Source organism: Felis catus, chromosome X (assembly GCF_018350175.1).
Source record: "Felis catus isolate Fca126 chromosome X, F.catus_Fca126_mat1.0, whole genome shotgun sequence".
Lineage (NCBI taxonomy): Eukaryota > Metazoa > Chordata > Mammalia > Carnivora > Felidae > Felis > Felis catus.
Genome location: NC_058386.1, coordinates 50,143,633 through 50,153,075, shown reverse-complemented (window position 1 = coordinate 50,153,075; position 9,443 = coordinate 50,143,633).

Below are 9,443 nucleotides of genomic sequence, written 5' to 3'. Positions count from 1 at the left end.
CCTCTTATCTTATGACATAAGATACATTGAACTGATATATAATTTAAGCATTGTCAAATTTGCATCATAGTAGTTAAGTTAGAGGATATCAGAGAGAGAGTAAACATCTCTTAATGACTTTGCATCCTCTTGTGGTGAAAGGGATAGTGTGTTTTTGTTTGTACGCAGGATAATTGTATCATGATAGGTAGAAGTATGACCTTGTTACTGTCTTTATTTGAAGATTAAGTACAGTTTAAGGGGATGCATATGGGTACCAAGATGACCAGAGGTGGACTTGTGATGGTTAATTTTATGTGTCAACTTGGTTGGGCCACTGTGTCCACATATGTGGTCAAACTTTGTTCTGGATGTTTCTATGAAGGTATTCTGAATGAGATTTAACATTTAAATAGGTGGACTTTGAGTGAATCATATTGTCCCCCTTAATACATATGGGTATCATGTAATTAGCTGAAGGCCTGAACAGACCTCCCCCTGATCAGGAGGGATTCTGCAGCATCAGCTCTCCCTTGGTCTCCAGCCTGACAGCCCACCCTACAGGTTTTGGACTTGCCAGCCTTCTGTTTTAACATGTACCCAGGATTAGCTTTAATCAGGTATGGTAAAATGACAGAAAGGGAGAGAACTGCCTTTGAAAGAAGAGTTTATTACTCCTAGTCCCTCAGAGGATGGAAGGCATGGCACACCACACAGGGCCACATGAGGTCACTCACAGGGAGAAGCAGAGAGGAACTTGGACAGTGGCCTTTATTACGGTGTTTACATATATTTTCTTAAATGTCTCACAAATATAGAAGCATATATAAAACTAATTTATTTTCTCATTTGTACATTAATATGGCAGAATGTGTGATCACTGCCCTCCTTAAGGACTAGGATCTTGCCAGCAACCTGGAGGCACTCCATGTAATCCTATTTATTGCCTTTTCCTTACACACACACACACACACACACACACACACACACACAAATTTCGATGTGACATTTCCATGTGATGAATTTCCTGCTCCTTCTCCTTTATAATCCCTGGGTCCTGCCTCTCCTCACTCTTTCCAGTCCCCAGGCAGCCACTGATCTGCTTTTTGTGAATATACATTAGTTTGCATTTTCTGGAATTTTAAATAAATTGAATAATAATGTATATACTCATTTTTTTTTCTGGCTTCTTACACTCACCATGTTGAAATCCATTGGTGTTGTAGTGTGTATCAATAGTTAATTTCTTTTTATTGCTAGGAGCATTCCATTATATGGAAATACCACTTTTCTTGTTTTTTTTAATTTCCATCAATTCATGTGTTGATGGACATTAGGAATGTTTCATTGTTTTTTTTTTTTTTTTTTCCAAATAAAGCTGCTCTGGACACTCGTATACATATGCTTTCCTTTCACATGGGCAATTTCTTAGGTCTAGAATGACCAGATCATATGACAAGTGTATGTGTAATATTTTAAGAAACTGCCTGTCTAAATGTTTGTGTCCCCCCGATATTCACATGTTGAAATCCTAATGCCCAAGGTGGTGGTATTTGGGGGGGGGCACTTTTAGGTGGTAACTCGGTCATGATGGTAGAGCCCTCAAAAATGGCACTAATGTCCTTGTCAAAGAGGCTCCAGAGAACGAGCTCACCCCTTTCACCAAGTGAGAATACAGTGAGAAGGCACCCGGCACAAACCAGGTAGAAGGCTCTTGCCAAAAGGTGACCATGCTGGCTCCTTGATGTTGGACAGCCTAGCCTTCAGAACTGTAACAACTGCATTCCTGTTGCCTATAAGCCACTCAGTCTGTGGTATTTTGTTGCGGCAGCTTAAATTGATTAAAACACTGCCAAAAACGTTTTCCAATGTAGTTGTAACATTTTACATTTTATGCCAGTGGTGTTTTCAAGTTCTACATCCCTACCGGCACTTGATAAAATCAGCACATCTAACTATAGCCATTCTAATTGGTGTGTACTGGTATATCGTGTGTGTGTGTGTGTGTGTGTGTGTGTGTGTGTGCGCATAGGTTTTTAAGTTTTAGTTTTATAAATTATCACACTGTAAAATTTGTTTTATTTTCCCTTTGGCTTATGAATTTTAACAAATGTATAGATTAGTGTAACCATCACCACAACGAGGATACACAACTGTTCCATCACCACCACCTTGGGCCCAACCGCCAGCAACCACTGATGTATTCTCCATTAGTATAATTTTGTCACTTTGAGAATGATATACGTGTGTGTGTGTGTGTGTGTGTGTGTGTGTGTGTGTGGTTTTAGTCATTCAACTAGGTGTGGGTTGGCTAATTTTGTTTGCATGTTCTTAATAGTTAATGATGTTGAACACGGTTCGTGTGCTTATGTGCCATCCTTATATCATCTTGGTTGAAATTACCGTGTCTGTTGCTCGCTTTACAGCAGACTAGGTTGTTTGTTTACTTACTGAGGAGGTTTGAGATTCCCTTACATGTTCTGTATACAAATCCTGTTGCAGATATTTGGTTTGCAAATATTTTCTTCTAGGCTGAAGCTTATTCTTTCCTGCTTTAATAGTGTCTTAAGTAGAACAAAAGTTTTCAATCTCAAAGTTGCCCAATTTCTCAATGATTTCATTTACACATCATTATTTTGATACCACATCTAAGAAGTCCTTGCCTAATCCTAATTTATTATGGTTTATTCTGTTTTATTCTAAAAGTTTCATAGTTTTACGTTTATAACTTTGATACACTTTGAGTTCATTTCTACATGTCAGATTCATGTGAGGTTCATTTTTTGCATAAAATTGGGCGTTTCTAGGGTATAGAAGTAAGTTTGATTTTGGTGTGTTGACCTTGTATCCTGCCACCTTGTTAAACTGCCTTATCAGTTTTAGAAGTTCTTTTGCAGATTCTTTTTTATTCTCTATGTAGACCATCATATTGACTGTGAGTAAGAATCATTTTACATCTTCCTTTCCAAACTGTATGCATTTTTATTTCCTTGTCTTGCCTTATTCCATTGACTCAGACTTTCAGTGCAATGTTAGGAACTTCTTTACCTTGCCTCTGATCTCAGGGAAAATGCATTCAGGAATTCAGTAATTTAACATTAAGTATAATGTTAGCTGCATGTTTTTTTTTTTGTAAATGTGTTTTATGTGTTCGAGGAAGTATACTTCAATTCCTACTTTGATGAGAATTTTAATCATGAATGCATGTTGCACTTTGTCAAATGCTTTTCCCACATCTATTGTGATAATCGTGTGTTTTTGCTTCTTTAATTTGTTAATATGATGGATTACACTGATTAATTTCCAAACATTGAAACAGCCTATATTTCTCTTGGTCATAGTGTATCATTATTTATAATATTGTGCTGGATATGATCTCCTAACATTCTTTTGACAATTTTTTTCATCTATGTTCTAAAGGTGTTGGGGTATTGGACTATAGATCACGTTTTTGGTAATGTCTTTATCTGGTTTTAGTACCCGGGTAACTTCAGCCTCTCAAAATAAGTTGTGGAGTTTTGAAGCATTCCTTCCCCTTCAATTTTTTGCACGTTTGTATATGGTAGGTATTATTTCTTTAACTGTTTGGACGTTTCTCCTAATGAAATCATGAGTACCAAGAGATTTCCTTTTCAGAATGTATTTGACTACAAGTTCAATTTATTTAACAGTTATAGGGATATTCGTGTTATCTATTTGATCTTGGGGGCATTTTAGTAGTTTTTGTTCTTTGAGGAATTAGTGCATCTTTACCTAAATTGTCTAGTTTTCAACATCGAGTTGTTTGCAATATCCTGTTTTAATGTTTCCAAGTCTGTAGCAACATCTCCTTTTTCATTCTTTATATTGATATTTATATCTTCACACCTTTTATGTTGGTCATTCTTGTGAGAGGTTACCAATTTACTAATATTTTCCAAGTCAAGTATAAGTTTTTGTTTGTTGTTTCATAGATTTTCTCTATTGGTTTTCTGTCTCAGTCACATTGATTTTGGCTTCTGTCTTATTTTCTTCTTTCTGCTTGATTTGATTTCACTTTGCTCCTCTTTTTATCCTTTCCCAGGAGTGAATCTTAGGTTACTAACTTGAGTCCTTTCTTCTTTTCTAACTTAAGCATTTAAATGTACAATTTTCTCTGCAAACACTGCCTTAGCTGCATCCCACAAACTTTGATATTTTGTATTTTAATTATTGTTCAGTTTAAACTAGTTTCTAATTTCAATTGAGACTGCCTTTTTGACCCACAGGTTACTTAGAGGTGTGCTGTTTAATTCCAAGTGTTACTAGATTTTTCTGTTTATTAATTTCTACTTTAATTTCAACGTAGTCTGAGAACATAGTTTTTTTTTTTTTTTTTTTGAATTCCCATTGTTTTAAGTCTAGTAAGGCTTGTTTCATGAACCAAGATATGATTTAATTTGGTGAATGTTCCATATGCTCTTAAATATAATTTGTATTCTCCTTTCTATGGATGAGATATTCTATAAATGTCAATATGTTTCATGTGATTGACGGCCTTGCTCAGTTCTACCTCATTGCTGATTTTCTTTCCATTGTTCTATGACTGGGAGAGGACTGTTGAAATCTCCAACGATAACTGTGGATTTTATTAGTTCTCCTTGTAACCTCATTAGTTTTTTGTTTGTTTCTTTGTTTCTTGTATGCTGAAACTCTGTTAGATGCAGAAATGTCCAGGAGTTTTATGTCTTCTTGATGAATTTGACCTGAGGTCTGTTTTGTCTGAGATTAATATAGCTGCTCCAGGTTCATTTTGATGTTTATTTATTTATTTTGAGAGAGAGAGAGAGAGAGAGAGAGAGAGAGTGAAGGGGCAGAGAAAGAAAGAGGGAGAGAGAGAATCCCAAGCAGGCTCTGCACTGTCAGCTCAGAACCCGATTTGGGGCTTGATCTCAAGAACCATGAGATCATGACCTGAGCAGAAATCAAGACTCAGACGCTTAACTGACTGAGCCACCCAGGCACCCCCAGGTTCTTTTTGATTACCATTAGTATATTATATGTAATATATATATAATATAATTTTACATTTAAATTTATTTTTTTTTAAATTTTTTTAACGTATTTTTGAGACAGAGAGAGACAGAGGATGAACAGGGGAGGGGCAGAGAGAGAGGGAGACACAGAATCTGAAACAGGCTCCAGGCTCTGAGCGGTCAGCACAGAGCCCGACACGGGGCTCGAACTCAGGGACCGTGAGATCATGACCTGAGCCAAAGTCGGACGCTTAACCGACCAAGCCACCCAGGCGCCCCAAAATTTAAACTGTGTCTTCATATTTACACTCTGTTTATTTTAGTCGGCACATCGTTTGATCATTCCCTATCCTTCCAATCTTTGCTTTGTTACCATTTCCCTCTTTTTTAAACTTATTTTGGAATAATTGAACATTTTTTAATGATTTCAAATTTCTCTCTTCTTGGCATACTAGCTAAAACTATTTTAGTGGTTCCTTCAGGGTTTATAATACACAGTCTTGTTTTATCATGGTCTCCCTTCAAGGGGCATCATACCACTTCACAAGTACTGTTAAAAATTCATAGTAGTAAGCTTCCATTTCTCCCCATGTGCTCTTTATGTTATGTTGCCATATATATTACTGCCACATATTTTATAAACTCCACAGCACATTGTTATAATTTTGCTTAAAGAGGCAGTTATGCTTTATTTTAACTGTGGCAAATATATATATATATATATATATATATATATATATATATAAAACGTAAAATTTACCATATTAACCACTTTTAAATGTAAAGTTCAGTGGGATTAAGTACACTCACATTGTTGTGCGACCATCACTACTATCCACCTCCAGAACTTTTTATGATCCCATACTGAAACTCGGTACCCATTAAAAGGCAAATCTCCATTCTCCCCTACCCCCAGTCCCTGGTAACCACTGTACTACTTTCTGTCTCTCTATATTTGACTATAGTATGTACTTCATGTAAGTGGAATCATACAGTATTTGTCCTTTTGTAGCTGGTATATGTCAATTAGCATAATGTCTTCAAGGTTCATCCACATTGCAGCATGTATCAGAATTTTATTCCTTTGTAAGGCAGAATAGCACTCCATTGTATGTTACACACTACAGTTTTTAAATTGTGGTACAAACATTTAACATTTTGTCTACCCTCATAACACATTTTTAAGTGCACGATGCAGTATTATTAACCATAGGCACGATGTCATGCAGCAGATTTCTGGGGCCTACTAATCTTGTACAACTGTTGACATTATACCCATTGGACACCAATCCACCTCTCGTCTTCCTTCCAGCTCTTGCCAACCACCATTTTTATCTCTGTTTCTCTAAAGCTATTTTAGGTAGCTCATACAAGTGGAATCATGCAGTATGTGTCCTTCTGTGACTGGCTTATTTCACTCAGCATAATGTCCTCCAGGCACATCCCTGTTGTCATATATGACAGGATTTCCTCCTGTTTTTAAGGCTGAATAGTATCCCGTTGTGTGTATATATCAAATTTTCTTTATGAAGGTATCTGTTGATAAACATGTAGTTTGTTTTCATATCTTGAGTATTGTGAATAATGCTGCAATGATTTATGGGAGTGCAGATATCTTTTTGACATTCTGATTCAGAAGTGGGACTGCAGAATCATATGTTAGTTATATATTTAATTTTTTGAAAAACCTACATATTATTTTCCATAGCAGCTACAGTATTTTGTATTCCCACGAATAGTGTACAAGGGTTCAAATTGCTTCATAACCTCACCAACAAATCTTATCATTTTTTTTAAATAACAACCATCCTAACATAACATCTTATTATGGTTTTGATTTGTATTTCTCCGGTGATTAGTGATTCCAAGCATCCTTTCATATACTGTTTGACCATTTGTACATATTCTTGGAGAAGTGCCTAGTCAGATCCTTAGCCCATCTTTTCATTGGGTTATTTGTGGTGTTTGTTTGATTGGTAGGAGTTTCCAATACATTTTGGATATTCACCCCCTTTTGGCTATATGGTTTCCACATATTTTCTCCCATTCCATAGGTTGCCTTTTCACATTGTTCATTGTTTTCTTTGACATGCAGATATTTTTTGGTTTGATGTATTCCCACGTGTCTATTTTTACTTTTGTCGTTGTGCTTTGGTGTCACGTCCAAGGAATCGTTGCCTAGACCAATGTCATGGAGCTTTTTCCCTAAGTGTTCTTCTAGATTTACAGATTCAGGTCTTACATTTAAATCTTTAATTCATTTTGAGTAGATTTTTTGGTATGGTGAAATATAAGGGTCTATTTTTATTCTTTTGGATGTGGATATCCATTTTTCTCCAGCACCATTTGTTGGAGAGACCATCCTTTCCCCATTGTGTATTATTGGAACCCTTGTCAAAAATCAGTTGGCCGTTTCTGGGATTTCTATTCTGTTCCATTGGTCTATATGTCTGTTTTTATGCCAATACCATGCTGTTTTAATTAAGCTTGTTTTGTAATGTATTTTGAATTCAAGAAGTGCAATGACTCCATGCATGTTATCCTTTCTCAAGTTGTTTTGGCTATTTGGGGTTCGGTATTTAGTGGTTCCATATAAATGTTAGGATTGTGTTTTGGTTATTCCTGTGAACAATGTCATTGGCATTTTGCTGGGACCGCTTTGAATCTGTAGATCATTTTGTGTAGTACAGACGTTTTAAAAATATTACGTTTCTAATTTATGAACATGGGATATCTTTCCACTTACTTGTGTCTTCTTTAAATTGTTTCATCAGTATTTTGTAGTTTTCAGTGTATGTCTTTCACCACCTTAGTTAACTTTATTCCTAAACATTTTATTCCTTAATTTTCTATTGGAAGTGGTGGTGTTTTCTTAATTTAATCTTCAGACAGTTTCCTGCTAGTGTATAGAGACCAACTGATTTTCCTATCTTGATTTTCTTACCTGGTACTTTACCAAGCTCATTAATCAGTTCTAACAGCGTTTTTGGATTCCCTGGGGGGGTTTTCTACATATAAGATCATGTCATCTGAAAACAGGTAATTTTACTTCTGTCTTTGTGACTTGGATGCCTTTCTTTTCTGTTTTCTTGCCTAAATACTGTGACTAGGTGATATCCCATTGTGGTTTTGATTTGCATTTTTCTGATGATTCATGATATGGAGCGTCTTTTCATGTGTCTGTTGGCGATCTGTATGTCCTTAGGAAAAAAAAAAAATCTATTCAGGTCCGCTGTCCCCTTTCAATCAGACTGTTTGCTGTTGATGCTTGCTGTTCAGCTGTATAAGTTTTTATACACTTTGGATATTAACCCCTTATTGGATAAATAATTTTCAAATAGATTCTCCCATTCAGTAGGTTTCTTTTCGTTTTGTTGATGGCTCCCTTTGCTGTGCAAAAGCTTTTAATTTTGCTGTAGTCCCAATATTTTTTCAATTATTAATTTTATTTATTTATTTGTTTATGTATTTATTTATTCATTTTTAAATTTACATCCAAATTAGTTGGCATATAGTGCAACAATGATTTCAGGAGTAGATTCCTTAGTGCCCTTACCCATTTAGCCCATCCCCCGTCCCACAACCCCTTCTGTAACCCTCAGTTTGTTCTCCATATTTATGAGTCTCTTCTGTTTTGTCCCCCTCCCTGTTTTTATGTTATTCTTGTTTCCCTTCCCTTATGTTCATCTCTTGTGTCTCTTAAACTCCTCATATGAGTGAATTCATATGATATTTCTCTTTCTCTGACTGACTAATTTCACTTAGCATAATACCTTCCAGTTCCATCCACAAAGTTGCAAATGGCAAGATTTCATTGTTTTTGCTTGCCGGGTAATACTCCATTCTTCCTTATCCATTCATCCATCGATGGACATTTGGGCTCTTTCCATACTTCGGCTATTGTTGATAGTGCTGCTAGAAACATAGGGGTGCATGTGTGCCTTCGAAACAGCACACCTGTATCCCTTGGATAAATGCCTAGTAGTGCAATTGCTGGGTCGTAGGGTAGTTCTATTTTTAGTTTTTTGGGGAACCTCCATACTATTTTCCAGAGTGGATGCACCAGCTTTCATTCCCACCAACAACACAAAAGAGATCCTCTTTCTCCGCATCCTCGCCAACATCTGTTGTTGCCTGAGTTGTTAATGTTAGCCATTCTGACAGGTGTGGGTGATATCTCATGGTGGTTTTGATTTGTATTTCCCTGATGATGAGTGAAGTTGAGCATTTTTTCACGTGTCGGTTGGCCATCTGGATGTCTTCTTTGGAAAAGTGTCTGTTCATGTCTTTTGCCCATTTCTTCACTGGATTCTTTGTTTTTTTGGGTGTTGGGTTTGATAAGTTCTTTATAGATTTTGGATACTAACCCTTTATCTGATATGTCGTGTACAAATATCTTCTCCCATTCTGTCAGTTGCCTTTTAGTTTTAATGATTGTTTCCTTTGCTGTGCAGAAGCTTTTTATTTTGA